Source organism: Clytia hemisphaerica, unplaced genomic scaffold, assembly GCF_902728285.1.
Source record: "Clytia hemisphaerica strain Z4C2 unplaced genomic scaffold, Clytia hemisphaerica genome assembly, whole genome shotgun sequence".
Lineage (NCBI taxonomy): Eukaryota > Metazoa > Cnidaria > Hydrozoa > Leptothecata > Clytiidae > Clytia > Clytia hemisphaerica.
The window spans coordinates 230,114-234,717 of NW_027104563.1; the positions used below are offsets into that span (position 1 = coordinate 230,114).

Below are 4,604 nucleotides of genomic sequence, written 5' to 3' on the forward strand. Positions count from 1 at the left end.
ATTTTACTGGAAAGAAGAAAGATAAACTTAAATTTTCATGGGTCATTTATTAAATTCGATTCATTACATCAAAAGTTATGCTCAATTGAATAAAGAAGTTACTTTCTGAAAGTGCTCGAAAACGTTGAAAATCGACCTATCAAATGTTTATATTAAAATTGGCAATCGCAATAACCTTTACATGATTAAAAGCATTTTCTAGTGATTTAACACATAAAATTTCGAAACTGAAAGACCAAAAGGGTTTAAAATCTTCATCAAAATCACTTTAAAGGAGATCTAACGTCAAAAATTTCTTTATCCTTATTTTTTGACAGAGTACAGGCCTAATTAAATAAAAAACATTGCAAAAAGAACGAGTGCAAAATCTTTCATATTGATTGAATTATCATTGTTTAAAATATCCCTTTATTTGAAAGTAAGAGGGTTTCGTGACGTCAGCGCTGAACTTTCATTTCGATAGAGAAACTGTTTGTAGACAAAAATTATGGAAAGAAGATGTTTTATAGCAAAATATAATTTTGATGTACGTAGACGTAGAGATGTTTTGAGAAAAATGTAATTAGAAGAACGAACTTGAAAGATATGGTATTGTGTCAAGCTTTCGGATGTTCCAATAAAACGTCAGGGTCAAAGGCTATAAAAGGGAAATGTTTTTTCAAAATTCCTGACCCAAAGAAAGAACGTGATAGATGTTCACGATGGCTACACAACATGGGAAATGCCAAATTGACTATCAACACTTTCGAAGCTGCTCGTCATCGAGTCTTATGCAGTGACCACTTCCACTCGAAATGCTTTGAACGAGACTTGAAAGCTGAACTTTGTACAACACTAACGATGGACCTGCAAGGGCAAAACGTCTCATTGATGGGGCTATACCGACAATTTTTGATCATCAGGTATACGAACAAATTAACATGGATGGAACTACAATCTCTTCAAGACAACCTAGAAAAAGAGTCTCTGATATGGAGAGAGCAGATGTAAGTTGACAGTTTTCATTTAAACAACAGAAATTTTGGAAAAGTTATAAAATATGATTTTCCAAGCCCTTTGACAAGTCTTCCTTTTGACTTTTGACAATTTTCAACTTTAACAAGATATAAGCCTCATGTCAGGGCCAAGAGCATGGTAAGAAAGATACTAAGACAGGGGTGTATATTGCAACAATCGATCAACACTATAAACTTGATTCTACATTTTGGTTTAAGGTTGTCAAGAAACTCCTCGTTGACTATGAACAATCCATTGATAATGAGAGGATCGTAAATCAAGAAAATATCGAACCATTCGATACAAACGACGCACCTGAGGAGACAGTGAATCAAAACGAAAGTCCAATTGAAAAGGAGATAGTCGAAACCAGCAGTGACGTAAGAAAAACCAATGAAGTCGGTACACAAACGGAAGATATTCTATGGCCAACTTCGTCAAGTCCTATCAAAAATGCAAGTCAAGATTCCATCTCCCAACCCGATCTCTCATTTGTTCACGATAAATATGACCCTGATTACGAGCCTTCTGTCATCGAAAATTCTAACCGAGAAGAGGTCAAAATCGACATTTTAAACGATGAAAAATTTGTCGTTTACGAAGGAATGCTGGATTAACTTGTTTCATGCTTACGTTGCAAGGTTTGTGCACTACCTGTCGACGAAATTAAGAAAACTAAGCTAGGAACTAGTATTCACTATAAAATCTTTTGTGACAACGAACATGTCATAATTGATTGGAAGAGCCAACCATTGATTGGGAAAATGCCTGCTTTTAATTTGTTGATTTCCGCCTCTGTATTTTTTTCTGGCTCAAATTTTGAGAGCATTAGAAAACCTGTGAGCTTTTCCGGACTGAATTTTGTAAATGCTAATACCTTCTACAAGATTCAACGTGTACTTGTAATACCTAGTGTCAACCAAGTTTTCAAACAAAATATAGAGGAAGCAAGAGCAGAAATAAAAACCAAAGCAGATCTTGAAATTGTAGGGGATGGTCGATTCGATTCACCAGGAAAATCAGCGAAGTACTGCACGTACACATGCCAATCACCCGAGACCAAAAAGATTATCGCCACCTCAACAGTCCAAACTTCAAAAGGCAAAGGCTCTGCGCCTCTTGAACTTGAAGGTTTTAAAAATTGTTTGACCGATTTAGAGAGCAGTGGTTTCAAGGTTAAGAACATAGCTACTGATAGGAACATGCAATTGGCAAAATGGCTGAGAGAAAATCGTGCCCGTATAATCAGAAATTATGATACCTGGCATTTTTCGAAGAATATCACTTCAAAATTGAGGAAGGTGTCTAAACGAAAAGGTTGCAAAGTAATCCAAGAGTGGATTCGACAGATCGGAAATCACCTATTTTGGTGTGCCGAAAATTGCAAGGGAGATGCTGAAACCTTGAAGCAAATGTGGAAATCTCTGTTGCACCACGTCACAAATCGTCATCGATTTAAGAGGGTTTACCCCAAATACCCCAAGTGCTGCCATAAATCATTGAAAAGGAAGGAGACTGCACAGAAAAAATGGATCGTGAAAGATTCGGTAGCGTATGATGCATTAGAAAATGTCGTGACAGAAAGCAAAACCCTCAATGACATGGATCATCTCGTCAATCCATTGCACACCGGGAGTATCGAAGTATTCCATTCGCTCGTTAATTCTTACGCCCCAAAAAGATTGGAATTTGAGCTGAACGTGATGGATGCACGGGTGAAAGTAGCCGTAATTGATCACAATAGCAACGTGGGCAGGCAGCAAGCAGTCATTACCTCCGAGCGTAAAGGATCAGGGAAAAAGGGAGAAAAACAGTGGAAAATCGTCTCTTCAAAGTTGTCAAAAAATTGGGTGGCCAAAGAGACGAAGGAAGCAAAGTCTTACGATTTCGTGAAAACACTTTTAACTGAAGTTATAAAAAGGAAAGAAAAAGGAGAAAAGATTAACCAAAAAGCCTCTGAATTAGCGAATAGACTCGTAAGCCCAAAAAACATTGCATTTACAGAACGTCCAGAAAGACAATTGGTTTTGGAAAAACATTTCAAAATACAAAGGTTCAAAAAGTAGTTTAGGAATTTTGCAATAATTTTATTTCCTTTTATATTATATATCTATCTATACTCTATGTTCACAAAAGATTATAAGTCTAGTTGCTCAATGAAGCTCTCTTGAAACCAGTATATTTTCCACCAATAGACTCAGGGAACGTGTTTTTTATTTCTTTCACGACACAAGATGGGATCACCACTCTTTTATCACGCCCAAGTATTTCGAAATAATGTGTCGACGATGTGTATTGGTAATACGCAGTGTAACGATATTGCCTGTAGAAATAAAAGAAAACAAAGACTGGTTTTCTATTTGAACTCTTGCCTAGAATTGATTCAATAAATCTATTTAGAATCTTCATTTTGCTAGATTTACAAACTATTTTGATAGATTTACGAACTATTTTACGATCTATGATGTATTACACCCAATCAAATTTACCTGTTTTTTATTTTTTTGATTCTTTTGAAAATTTTCTTATGTCTCCTTCTTGTTATAAAGGTGAACTCAAGGGCTGATGGGGTGAGAATGAAAGGTTTGAAGTCTTTGTGTTTTTTAATACAAGATATGCCTTCAAGTTTCTCTTCGAGAATACTACATTCTTTGCAACAGAGACATTCTTCTAAAGTGAAATCGGTGCCAATTACACAGTTTCTACAAGTGCACCAATGCAAGTTCTCAAGTCTACTTGACTCCAGGTCATCATTTTCCCGTTCGCTATCACTTGAAGACGAGCTTTCATCTTCTTTGTGCTTTGCTGACAGGATCGCTAGCTCTTTTTTTTGAATACTCAGGTTCAAAACCATAAAACCCTCCAATAGCTTCATCCTCTTCATCTGACGCGTCTGCCTCTGATTCTGATGTGTCTAACTCCTTTTCTTCATCAGTAGAATGGTTAAAAATGTCTGAGAAATCATTTTCTTCACTTGAAGATTCACTCGACGACATTTTGCTCTGAATTTAGAAGTCTAAATGAATGTGCTAAATGATTTCATCAAGAAATTTTTCTTTATAAAACTCACTAAAAGTTTAGAGAAAAAGAGAGAAAATCTTGTTTAACAAACAAGTTGTTCGGCAATGACGTCACACGCTTAAATCTTTAAAGGGATATAACTTCCTATTGAGTTAAGATTTTTCAACATAACATAGCCCATTTTAATCCCCACAATATAAAGTTTCCATAATTTCCAAAAAAATGTAGCAAAATCCTTTAATTTACTTTTACCGAAATTTTCCTCCGATTTTCGGTTTTAGACTGGATAAAGTCTATGTAAGGCTGGATCTACCTCGAAGCCAATATTTTATGTATTTTCATGAATTTTACCAGATTTTTTTGCCTTTTTCGACGAATTTTCTGCCTGTTATTGAAATTCAATTTTCCTTTACATAACAAAATGTCATTTAGACAGCTAATTATCATTCTTAATGACTGAAACGAAGGATAATGATGTATCATGTAATTATGCTTCTGTTTAATTTGATAGGTCGATTTTTAACGTTTTTTAACAATTTCAGAAAGTAACTTTTTTATTCAATTAAGCATAACTTTTGATCTAATGA

At 35.2% G+C, this 4,604-nt stretch overlaps 1 pseudogene; it reads left to right on the forward strand.

The window, feature by feature from the left end:
- Positions 1 to 415: 415 nt before the first annotated feature.
- LOC136823331 (uncharacterized) lies at positions 416 to 3,144 on the forward strand (annotated as a pseudogene).
- Positions 3,145 to 4,604: the final 1,460 nt, after the last annotated feature.